The sequence below is a fragment of the Leucopleurus acutus genome (assembly GCF_964270905.1).
Source record: "Leucopleurus acutus genome assembly, chromosome: 5".
NCBI lineage: Eukaryota > Metazoa > Chordata > Mammalia > Artiodactyla > Delphinidae > Leucopleurus > Leucopleurus acutus.
In genome coordinates, this window is record NC_139147.1 from 107,061,309 (window position 1) to 107,074,823 (window position 13,515).

A 13,515-nucleotide genomic window follows, 5' to 3' on the forward strand; every position below is an offset into this window, starting at 1 on the left:
CAGGAGGAGAATCCTTTGTCCTTCGTGACTATTCTCAGGGGCCTTCCTTTCCCCACTAGCTGCTCTGGGGCAAGGAATGCCAGCACCCTATGCTAGAAGTGGCCACCATAAACTCTTACATTTTGATCTAAGCTCAGTTTCTATTTTTCTGTGTTCTTTGAAGTGCTAATTAACTATAACAATCTAAGATGCCAGTGGTGGCTGCATGTGGGCAAAAGGCAGAAAATGATTTGTAGTCTGATTCAGTTGGCATCTTCCTGCCCAAAACGGAAACGAGAAGTTGATGATGTAACTAAACGAAAGTGAAGCATGCAAGGCCAGTCTACTAAGAGCGTGACTTGAATTGAAGCCGAAGAAACGTCTAAGGAGGCTTTCTTCTATTTTCTGACCTTTTCATGTTATGAACAATAAGGACATCCAACCTCATCATGTTTTAAGGAAGGCTGTTCAGTTTATCTTCATGTAAGTAAGTTGCGATGAGGTCAGAAAACATTGAAAGTCTAAAGTTGCCAAAATGATGGGTCAACATTTAGCACGCTTTGAACAAATTTCAAAATGCATTTTCTGGAGGCTCTTGACAAAGAAAGTATCCAGTGGTAGATTTTGTTTTTCTAAGACAAGCACAGGTAAAGGTCAGCAATCATTAGAGATTTGGACCCACTGCTAGTAGTTGATTTTTCTTCATGATGGTTAGGAACACTTAAAATGGCTCATTTCAGTGTTTATCGTAGTGTCTCACATGTCTACTGTTTTCAGAATAGCTGCAAAATAACATTTTCTATGAATAACTGTAATTTAGCAATAATTGGATGCCCACCATATAAAGAGAATGATACACAAACACATACAACATCTGCTGTTATTGTCACTAGCGGTTGAAGGCACATGCTGACTTGTCTCATCATGTGTGTGCCAACATTACATTGAAGAAGACCTGATTTCTCAGTCAATACATTTTGTACCTTGGGGAAAACTCAGAAATAATAACCATCTTAGGAATATCTTTATCAAGGCCAAAGAAAACAAAGGGTTATATGGGGAGAGTAATGCAAACATATTAAAAAACAAAAAGCAGATAACAAGTGTGATTGTGGGACCTGCAGCCTGTGACAAAACTGTGACGGGAGAGGCAGCTCTCACAATATGAAGTAAGGGGTTCTTCACCTGAACTGTTCTGTTTGACCTTGTTCTTGTCTCTTCTCAGTATTGTTTCTCTACTCATGGGAATCTCTTCAATGAGAGAACTAAAGTCAAGAGAAAAATAAAACATTACCTAATGACAACCAGTAAAGGAACCTTGGCTAATTCCATGAAAAAACAAGAGCTTTGATTCATTAAAGAACATTAGGTTGGGAGAGACCTTAGATGTTATCTACTCCAACCCCTGACTTTATAGATGAAACTGAGGTTTATTCACTCTTCATTCATTCATTCATTCATTCATCTATTCATCTATTCATGCATTTGACAAATAGATATTGCCCTAATCTAGGCACTGGGGAACAAGAGAAATAATGTCTCAGACCTACTGAATTTACATTCTAGTGGGAGACAAGCAATGAAACACATAAATATCTGGTCACTAAGTTTAGATTATGATATGTGCTGGGAAGAAAATATATCAGGATAAGAATGACTAGGGGCTAACTCTAGGTCCGGTGGTCAGGGAAGGCTTCTCTGAGGTGGTGGCGTTTGTGCTGAGACTTGAATGATAAGCAGGAACCAGCCACAGAGCATTCCAGCTCGGGGAAGCAGCTGACACAAAGCTCCAAGGTGAGAATGAGCTCAGCAAACCTGAGTAACAGAAAGAAGGAGCCTGGTGGGCAAGAGGGAGGGGGAGAGGATGAAATCAGAGCAGTTGGCCATGGTAAGATCACAAAGGCCTTGTCAGCTGTGGTCACATGTTTAGATTAAGAGAATCTAATCAGAAGAGCTGAGTGTGCTGAGTTTTAAGCAAAGGAGTAAGACTGTGACTTCCTTAAGCAAAATCAGACGGTTTAGAACATTTATTCAAGAAGCATTTATTTGAGTGTCTCTCTTTGTTTTTTTTTTTTTAGTTTTTATCATATACCTTTTATTCTATGTGTTTTTATTCTTTTTTCTTAACCATCTTTATTGGAGTATAATTGCTTTACAATGGTGTGTTAGTTTCTGCTTTATAACAAAGTGAATCAGCTATACATATACATATGTTCCCATATCTCCTCCCTCTCGTGTCTCCCTCCCCCATCCCTGTCCCACCCCTCTAGGTGGACACAAAACACCGAGCTGATCTCCCTGTGCTATGCGGCTGCTTCCCACTAGCTATGTGTTTTACATTTGGTAGTGTATATATGCCAATGCCACTCTCTCACTTCGTCCCAGCTTACCCTTCCCCCTCCCCGTGTCCTCAAGTCCATTCTCTATGTCTGCGTCTTTATTCCTGTCCGGCCCCTAGGTTCTTGAGAACCATTTTTTTTTTTTTTTTTTTTTAGATTCCATATATACGTGTTAGCGTACAGTATTGTTTTTCTTTCTGACTTACTTCACTCTGTATGGCAGACTCTAGGTCCATCCACCTCACTACAAATAACTCAGTTTCGTTTCTTTTTATGGCTGAGTAATATTCCACTGTATATATGTGCCACATCTTCTTTATCCATTCATCTGTCAATGGACACAGGTTGCTTCCATGTCATGGCTATTGTAAATAGTGCTGCAAAGCCCAGAGATAAACCCACGCACATATGGTCACCTTATCTTCGAGTGTCTTTTTGATGCACAGGGCAGTGCCACATGCCACGTGCTGAGGAGTTACAGAAAAAAATCTTGGACACTTTTGCTTCTTTTTAGAAGCTCACAACTTGGAGAGAATGAAACAATTGATGTTGCAGTTATATAACAAAATCAAAACATGAAACAATGTGAGCCAACGGGAAGGAGCACTGAGTTAAAAATTAGAGAACCTGGGCTTCCCTGGTGGTGCAGTGGTTGAGAGTCCTCCTGCCGATGCAGGGGATGTGGGTTCGTGCCCTGGTCCGGGAAGATCCCACATGCCGCGGAGCGGCTGGGCCCGTGAGCCATGGCCGCTGAGCCTGCGCGTCCGGAGCCTGTGCTCCGCAACGGGAGAGGCCACAACAGTGAGAGGCCCGTGTAACGCAAAAAAAAAAAAAAAAAAAAAAAAAAGAAGATTTTTGATTAAATTCAATTCAATCAGAATTCAATTCTGATTGAATCTGTTTCACTGAGTCTTGGTTTTGTCTTCTAAAAGAAGAGGAATAATAATGCCTGCCTTGCCTATCTTATCAGGGCATTGTGGTAGAGCAAAAGAAATCATGTTTGCAGAAGTGCTTTGGGAAGACCCCTTCAAAACCATCAAATGTTATATTAATGTGGCGAGGGTACATGGTATTGGTACTGGGATTGGATAAGGGACCAGGTTATGGAGAATTTTAAATCTAGATTAAGAATTTATTTTATTTTGAGGGCAAAAGAGTTCATTAGAGGTTATAGAAGAGGGGGAAGCTATGATGAACAGTAGTTCTATTCATTAATGAATACATGGAAAACTGAGTAGAGAGAAAGGAGAAAAGGAAAAGATTCTTCTCAAGGTTTTGAATTCTAGTTCCTGGAAGAAGGATGGTGCTATTGCTGGAAATCTTCAAGTTATGAAGGGGACGCTGTTCATGGGCCGATAACGAGCCAGGGTCTGAAAACACTGACCACCAGGAGATGGCGTGCTCCTCATGCAGGGCTGGGCTGCGGGGAGTTGGGGATCTTGGGCAGGAGGTTCAGATTTGACTATCATCTTATATTGCAGGTGGCTAAACTATGAAATAGGCTCTGTTAGTGAGTGAAAATTGGTAGAGAAAGTACTGAGGAATGAGGACTGAACCTCGGTTTATACCCAGAATCAAAACGGAAAAGATGTAGACAGAATGACAGGTAGGGAAGCAGGACTGGAGAAGCACAAATGTACTTTTTCTCCAGGAATGTGCTGCCTTCTTTTCTTTCCTTATGAACTCAACCTTGACCGTTTGAACCCAGCTCACATTCTCCAGGACATTTTTTTTTGGCTTTGGTTGGGTACACCCAGTGAATCTTCCATTAACATGCCAGGCCTCTTCGTTACTACGGGACTCTTTTCTGACTTCTCTATTGGATTATAAATTTCTTGAAAGCAGAGATGGCGTTCACCCCAGTGCCTAACACAGACTTGGGTCCATCAGTAGATGTCTGATGAATGACTGCATCCAGAACTGAGAGAGAAGATGGCTTTGAGAAGAAGGGATGGTGGGCAGGAATAATACATAATGTGGTATAAAATATTAAGCATTGATGGGAACATTTGATTCTGGTATAGGGGTCATTAGAGATCTTCAAGTGGCAGAATTGCTACAATAGGATTGGAGTAGCCTGACAAAGAACTCACTGAGTAGGAGGGGAGGGGTTGTAGAAGGGAATGGGTGGTAATAAAATGGAAGTGGAGGGGTCATTTGCACCCCAAATTTGGTGGGGAAGTAAAGGAGATATAGAAGAGGGGGGGGACAGAAGTTTTGTTCATTTTTTAATTTTTGTTTTTGAGATAAGGAAAACCAGGATCATGGATAAATCATGAGTAAATCCCCCCAAAACTATAGTTAGCTATTATGCCTACGTAACGCCAGACATTCAGACACTTTTGACGTTGTGCCATCCACTTTTACGGAGAAGCTTCCCCTCAGGCACAAATTAGAACTGAATGTGGTGGAACAATATTACATCATGAGCAATGACTAAATGCTCTGCCAATAGTCAGTCTAAAGATTATTTTAACCTAGATGGCAACTGCAAGTTTTAATTTATTATTTTAAGAACCTTTATAGCTGTATTTCCACGAGAATGAATTGCTGGTTCATTTATCAGGTGTGAAGGATGGGATGTTAACCGGTAGGCCTGAAAACTTGGGAGAAGGGATAACCTATTTAAATCATTGTTGGTGAAGGTGTGGAGAGGTTCCTGACAGGACTATGAGGTAAGGTGGAGGGAATGCCAAAAGTTGATTGATGTCCTTCCTTTGGGTCAGAAAGTGTAAATTTCTCTCACAGAGATTTTGAGGTTGACAGTATTTGCACCTCCAAAACTTTATTGGCATGTAAGTTTGAAGTTAAAATGCATGTAGCCATCCTATTTATTTCTATTAAAATATGCCACTGCCTCTGGTATACTTGTGCTCAGTTTTCAGACTGATAAAAACCTTCAAGGACCTGGTTGTAAGGCCACCTCCTTTTTCCAACTCTCCCAGTAGAGTAATTTGCTTCCTTCTCCGTGTTTCTTCAGCACTTGTCGCTGTGTGTACTCTGTGGTGTCATAATTTATTTTGGACACAATGTCTTTTCTGCTAGACTGAGCTTTTTTAGGCCAGGGTCCTGTTTTAACGCTTTCTGCATCCTTGGCACCCAGCACAAACCAGCCAGAGCAGGCTCCTAATAAAAGTCTGTTGAGTGGATGAATGAAATGGCAGGGAAAGGACCTTATACACACTTGGATTCTTCTTAAACACATAGTTGATCAATTTTGTTTTTAAGACGTACCTGTGCTGAAAAACAAGAGGCAACTGTGGGGTGAAGATTAGGTGAGAAGAGATGAAGCCAAGCAATGATGCAGCTGAGGAGTTTCAGGAAAAGGAACCACCTGGAGGCTGCTGGTGGGGTGGGGTGAAGGAAGTGCAGGGGACTGGCCAGTGTTTTCAGACTCCTAGATGGTACGCCAGGGAGGCTCTAACGTTATGGAATTTGCATGGAGCAGGGATGGGGAAGGCTCTTTCTTGCATCTGAGTCAGGCATATCCACACAAGGCTGCCTCTGGTGGAAGAAAGTGAGCTGTGTTGGAAAACAGGCAAGAAGAAACTTGCTTCACTTAGGACAAAACTAATTTTCAGAAGCCCACAAAAAGATGCAAAGGAAACTTTTGAAAGGCCGAAATTGCTCGTAGAAGTTTCTAGACAACTAAGACTGATCCGGACACACTTGCATGTGGTGATAGCTTAATCATGCAAAAAGATGTTTTTTGCTGAGCTCTTTTGGTAAAAACTAGGATCTTTCTTCTGTCCTATACTGGAAGAGTCTTCCCAGAAAATATAATAACCTTCTGTCTCACTAACGTGTAATGTTTCACTTATTCTCAAGAGTTTGCCTGCTTCTCAAAAAATTCAAAAATATTAAAACTAGCTAAATTGTTTAAGGTTTGGCAATAAAAAGTTACACTTATATGAAAATATAATACATTTAAATGTAAATTTAATTAATCCATTAAATGGTTTATTTGAACTATAATGAAACCTAATGATTTTGTGAGCAAATCAAATTACAATTGATAATATTTCATGTTCCATAAACTAATGAGTAATTTTACATTTGTAAAGGTATAAAGGGATGTTTTAAACCTTAAATATAGGGTTTGCGTTTTTTTTCTCTCCAGTTCATTACATTTCATCATTTCTTGAAATTTTCAGGAGATTTGTCATCCCTAATTGCTGTGAATTGAGAAAGGCTGACACACAATTTGGGTGTGGGTTGGTGAGAGAAAGCAGTAGGAATTTCCTGGCCTTGATAAGATAATAGGGCAGGATAATAAGATCAAGGATTTGGGGAAAATCACGTGACTAGGAAATTTTTCCTACAGTGGCTTCTCCGAAGGCCCAGGTGTGTTTCTTTGTTTCTGTGGCATGTAGTAAGTGACTGTCCCAGCCTCTTGGGACTGTTTGGATGCCTCAACCCAGCAGAGTAATAGAAAGACTTGGGGCTTTTGAGGTTCCGGGAAGATGGCGGAAGAGTAAGACGCGGAGATCACCTTCCTCTCCACAGATACACCAGAAATACATCTACGCGTGGAACAACTCCTACAGAGCACCTACTGAACGCTGGCAGAAGACCTCAGACCTCCCAAAAGGCAAGGAACCCCCCACGTACCTGGTTAGGGCAAAAGAAAAAACTAAACAGAGGCAAAAGAATAGGGACGGGTCCTGCACCAGCGGGAGAGAGCTGTGAAGGAGGAAAAGTGTCCACACACTAGGAAGCCCCTTCGCGGGTGGAGACTTCGGGAGGCGGAGTGGGGGAGCTTGGGAGCCGCAGAGGAGAGCACAGCAACAGGGGTGCGGAGGGCAAAGCGGACAGATTCCAGCGCAGAGGATCGGGCCGACCGGCACTCACCAGCCGAGAGTCTTGTCTGCTCGCCCGCCGGGGCGGGCGGGACTGGGAGCTGAGGCTCCGGCTTTTGTCGGAGCGCCGGGAGAGGACTGAGGTTGGCGGCGTGAACACAGCCTGCAGGGCGTTGGTGCGCCGCGGCTGGCCGGGAGAGAGTCTGGGGAGGGGTCTGGACCTGCCGAAGAGGCAAGAGACTTTTACGTCCCTCTTTGTTTCCTGGTGCACGAGGAGGGGGGATTGGGAACGCTACTTGGGAGAGCTCCGGAGACGGGCGCGAGCCGCGGCTAAGAGTGCGGAGCCCAGAGACGGACATGGGACGCTAAGGCCGCTGCTGCCGCCGCCAGGAGGCCTGTGTGCGAGCGCAGGTCACTAGCCACACGCCCTTCCGGGGAGCCTGTGCAGCCCGCCGCTGCCGGGGTCCCGGGATCCGGGGACGGCTCCCCCGGGAGAGCGCACGGCGCGCCTCAGGCTGCAGCGTCACGCCGGCCTCTGCCGCTGCAGGCCCACCCTGCACTCCGTGACCCTCCCTACCCCCCGGCCTGGGTGAGCCAGAGCCTCCGAATCAGCGGCTCCTTTAACCCCGTCCTGTCTGAGCAAAGAACAGACGCCCTCCGGCGACCTACACGCACAGGCGGGGCCAAATCCAAAGCTGAGCCCCTGGGAGCTGTGAGAACAAAGAAGAGAAAGGGAAATCTCTTCCAGCAGCCTCAGAAGCAGCGGATTAAAGCTCCACAATCAACTTGATATACCCTGCATCTGTGGAATACCTGAATAGACAACGAATCATCCCAAATTAAGGAGCCCTGTGGATGAAAGGCTCTTGGTGCTGCAGCCAGGACTCAGTGCTGTGCCTCTGAGGTGGGAGAGCCAACTTCAGGACACTGGTCCACAAGAGGCCTCCCAGCTGCACATAATATCAAACAGCAAAAATCTCCGAGAGATCTCCATCTCAACGCCAGCACCCAGCTTCACTCAACGACCAGCAAGCTACAGTGCTGGACATCCTATGCCAAACAACTAGCAAGACAGGAACACACCCCCACCCATTAGCAGAGAGGCTGCCCAAAATCATAATAAGTCTACAGACACCCCAAAACACACCACCAGACGTGGACCTGCCCACCAGAAAGACAAGATCCAGCCTCATACACCAGAACACAGGCACTAGTACCCTCCACCAGGAAGCCTACACAACCCACTGAACCAACCTTAGCCACTGGGGACAGACTCAAAAAACAACAGGAACTACGAACCTTCAGCCTGCAAAAAAAAAAAAAGGAGACCCCAAACACAGTAAGATAAGCAAAATGAAAAGACAGAAAAACACACAGCAGATGAAGGAGCAAGATAAAAACCCACCAGACCTAACAAATGAAGAGGAAATAGGCAGTCTACCTGAAAAAGAATTCAGAATAATGATAGTAAGGTTGATCCGAAATCTTGGAGATAGAATGGACAATAGAATGGACAAATTGCAAGAATCAGTTAACAAGGACCTAGAAGAACTAAAGATGAAACAAGCAACGATGAACAACACAATAAATGAAATTAAAAGTACTCTAGATGGGATCAATAGCAGAATAACTGAGGCAGAAGAACGGATAAGTGACCTGGAAGATAAAATAGTGGAAATAACTACTGCAGAGCAGAATAAAGAAAAAAGAATGAAAAGAACTGAGGACAGTCTCAGAGACCTCTGGGACAACATTAAACGCACCAACATTCGAATTATAGGGGTTCCAGAAGAAGAAGAGAAAAAGAAAGGGACTGAGAAAATATTTGAAGAGATTATAGTTGAAAACTTCCCTAATATGGGAAAGGAAATAGTTAATCAAGTCCAGGAAGCACAGAGAGTCCCATACAGGATAAATCCAAGGAGAAATACGCCAAGACACATATTAATCAAACTGTCAAAAATTAAATACAAAGAAAACATATTAAAAGCAGCAAGGGAAAAACAACAAATAACACACAAGGGAATCCCCATAAGGTTAACAGCTGATCTTTCAGCAGAAACTCTGCAAGCCAGAAGGGAGTGGCAGGACATATTGAAAGTGTTGAAGGAGAAAAACCTGCAACCAAGATTACTCTACCCAGCAAGGATCTCATTCAGATTTGATGGAGAAATTAAAACCTTTACAGACAAGCAAAAGCTGAGAGAGTTCAGCACCACCAAACCAGCTCTACAACAACTGCTAAAGGAACTTCTCTAGGCAAGAAACACAAAAGAAGGAAAGGACCTACAATAACAAACCCAAAACAATGAAGAAAATGGGAATAGGAACACACATATCGATAATTACCTTAAATGTAAATGGACTAAATGCTCCCACCAAAAGACACAGATTGGCTGAATGGATACAAAAACAAGACCCATATATTTGCTGTCTACAAGAGACCCACTTCAGACCTAGAGACACATACAGACTGAAAGTAAGGGGATGGAAAAAGGTATTTCATGCAAGTGGAAACCAAAAGAAAGCTGGAGTAGCAATTCTCATATCAGACAAAATAGACTTTAAAACAAAGACTATTAGAAGAGACAAAGAAGGACACTACATAATGATCAAGGGATCAATCCAAGAGGAAGATATAACAATTGTAAATATTTATGCACCCAACATGGGTGCACCTCAATACATAAGGCAAATACTGACAACCATAAAAGGGGAAATCGACAGTAACACATTCATAGTAGGGGACTTTAACACCCCACTTTCACCAATGGACAGATCATCCAAAATGAAAATAAATAAGGAAACACAAGCTTTAAATGATACATTAAACGAGATGGAGTTAATTGATATTTATAGGACATTCCATCCAAAAACAACAGAATACACATTTTTCTCAAGTGCTCATGGAACATTCTCCAGGATAGATCATATCTTGGGTCACAAATCAAGCCTTGGTAAATTTAAGAAAATTGAAATTGTATCAAGTATCTTTTCTGACCACAACGCCATGAGACTAGATATCAATTACAAGAAAAGATCTGTAAAAAATACAAACACATGGAGGCTAAACAATACACTACTTAATAATGAAGATATCACTGAAGAAATCAAAGAGGAAATCAAAAAATACCTAGAAACAAATGACAATGGAGACACAACGACCCAAAACCTGTGGGATGCAGCAAAAGCAGTTCTAAGGGGGAAGTTTATAGCAATACAAGCCCACCTTAAGAAGCAGGAAGCATCTCGAATAAACAACCTAACCTTGCACCTCAAGCAATTAGAGAAAGAAGAACAAAAAAACCCCAAAGCTAGCAGAAGGAAAGAAATCATAAAAATCAGATCAGAAATAAATGAAAAAGAAATGAAGGAAACAATAGCAAAGATCAATAAAACTAAAAGCTGGTTCTTTGAGAAGATAAACAAAATAGATAAACCACTAGCCAGACTCATCAAGAAAAAAAGGGAGAAGACCCAAATCAATAGAATTAGAAATGAAAAAGGAGAGGTAACAACTGACACTGCAGAAATAAAAGAGATCATGAGAGATTACTACAAGCAACTCTATGCCAATAAAATGGACAATCTGGAAGAAATGGACAAATTCTTAGAGAGGCACAACCTGCCAAGACTGAATCAGGAAGAAATAGAAAATATGAACACACCAATCACAAGCACTGAAATTGAAACTGTGATTAAAAATCTTCCAACAAAGAAAAGCCCAGGACCAGATGGCTTCACAGGCGAATTCTATCAAACATTTAGAGAAGAGCTAACACCTATCCTTCTCAAACTCTTCCAAAATATAGCAGAGGGAGGAACACTCCCAAACTCCTTCTACACAGCCACCATCACCTTGGTACCAAAACCAGACAAGGATGTCACAAAGAAAGAAAACTACAGGCCAATATCACTGATGAACATAGATGCAAAAATCCTCAACAAAATACTAGCAAACAGAATCCAACAGCACATTAAAAAGATCATACACCATGATCAAGTGGGGTTTATTCCAGGAATGCAAGGATTCTTCAATATACGCAAATCTATCAATGTGATAAACCATATTAACAAACTGAAGGAGAAAAACCATATGATCATCTCAATAGATGCAGAGAAAGCTTTTGACAAAATTCAACACCCATTTATGATAAAAACCCTGCAGAAAGTAGGCATAGAGGGAACTTTCCTCAACATAATAAAGGCCATATATGACAAGCCCACAGCAAACATCATCCTCAATGGTGAAAAACTGAAAGCATTTCCACTAAGATCAGGAACAAGACAAGGTTGCCCACTCTCACCACTCTTATTCAACATAGTTTTGGAAGTTTTAGCCACAGCAATCAGAGAAGAAAAGGAAATAAAAGGAATCCAAGTCGGAAAAGAAGAAGTAAAGCTGTCACTGTTTGCAGATGACATGATCCTATACATAGAGAACCCTAAAGATGCTACCAGAAAACTACTAGAGCTAATCAATGAATTTGGTAAAGTGGCAGGATACAAAATTAATGCACAGAAATCTCTGGCATTCCTATATACTAATGATGAAAAATCTGAAAGTGAAATCAAGAAAACACTCCCATTTACCATTGCAACAAAAAGAATAAAATATCTAGGAATAAACCTACCTAAGGAGACAAAAGATCTGTATGCAGAAAATTATAAGACACTGATGAAAGAAATTAAAGATGATACAAATAGATGGAGAGATATACCATGTTCTTGGATTGGAAGAATTAACATTGTGAAAATGACTCTACTACCGAAAGCAATCTATAGATTCAATGCAATCCCTATCAAACTACCACTGGCATTTTTCACAGAACTAGAACAAAAAATTTTGCAATTTGTATGGAAACACAAAAGACCCCGAATAGCCAAAGCAATCTTGAGAACGAAAGAAGGAACTGGAGGAATCAGGCTCCCAGACTTCAGACTATACTACAAAGCTACAGTTATCAAGACGGTATGGTACTGGCACAAAAACAGAAAGATAGATCAATGGAACAGGATAGAAAGCCCAGAGATAAACCCACGCACATATGGTCACCTTATCTTTGACAAAGGAGGCAGAAATGTACAGTGGAGAAAGGACAGCCTATTCAATAAGTGGTGCTGGGAAAACTGGACAGCTACATGTAAAAGTATGAAATTAGATCACTCCCTAACACCGTACACAAAAATAAGCTCAAAATGGATTAAAGACCTAAATGTAAGGCCAGAAACTATCAAACTCTTAGAGGAAAACATAGGCAGAACACTCTATGACATAAATCACAGCAAGGTCCTTTTTGACCCACCTCCTAGAGAAATGGAAATAAAAACAAGAGTAAACAAATGGGACCTAATGAAACTTAAAAGCTTTTGCGCAGCAAAGGAAACCATAAAGAAGACCAAAAGACAACCCTCAGAATGGGAGAAAATATTTGCAAATGAAGCAACTGACAAAGGATTGATCTCCAAAATTTATAAGCAGCTCATGCAGCTTAATAACAAAAAAACAAACAACCCAATCCAAAAATGGGCAGAAGACCTAAATAGACATTTCTCCAAAGAAGATATACAGAGTGCCAACAAACACATGAAAGAATGCTCAACATCACTAATCATGAGAGAAATGCAAATCAAAACTACAATGAGATATCATCTCACACCAGTCAGAATGGCCATCATCAAAAAATCTAGAAACAATAAATGCTGGAGAGGGTGTGGAGAAAAGGGAACCCTCCTGCACTGTTGGTGGGAATGTAAATTGATACAGCCACTGTGGAGAACAGTATGGAGGTTCCTTAAAAAGCTACAAATAGAACTACCATATGACCCAGCAATCCCACTACTGGGCATATACCCTGAGAAAACCATAATTCAAAAAGAGTCATGTACCAAAATGTTCATTGCAGCTCTATTTACAATAGCCCAGAGATGGAAACAACCTAAGTGTCCATCATCGGATGAATGGATAAAGAAGATGTGGCACATATATACAATGGAATATTACTCAGCCATAAAAAGAGATGAAATTGAGCTATTTGTAATGAGGTGGATAGACCTAGAGTCTGTCATACAGAGTGAAGTAAGTCAGAAAGAGAGAGACAAATACCGTATGCTAACACATATATATGGAATTTAAAAAAAAAAAATGTCATGAAAAACCTAGGGGTGAAACAGGAATAAAGACACAGACTTACTAGAGAATGGACTTGAGGCTATGGGGAGGGGGAAGGGTAAACGGTGACAAAGCGATAAAGAGGCATGGACATATATACACTACCAAACGTAAGGTAGATAGCTAGTGGGAAGCAGCCGCATGGCACAGGGAGATCAGCTCGGTGCTTTGTGACCGCCTGGAGGGGTTGGATAGGGAGGGTGGGAGGGAGGGAGATGCAAGCGGG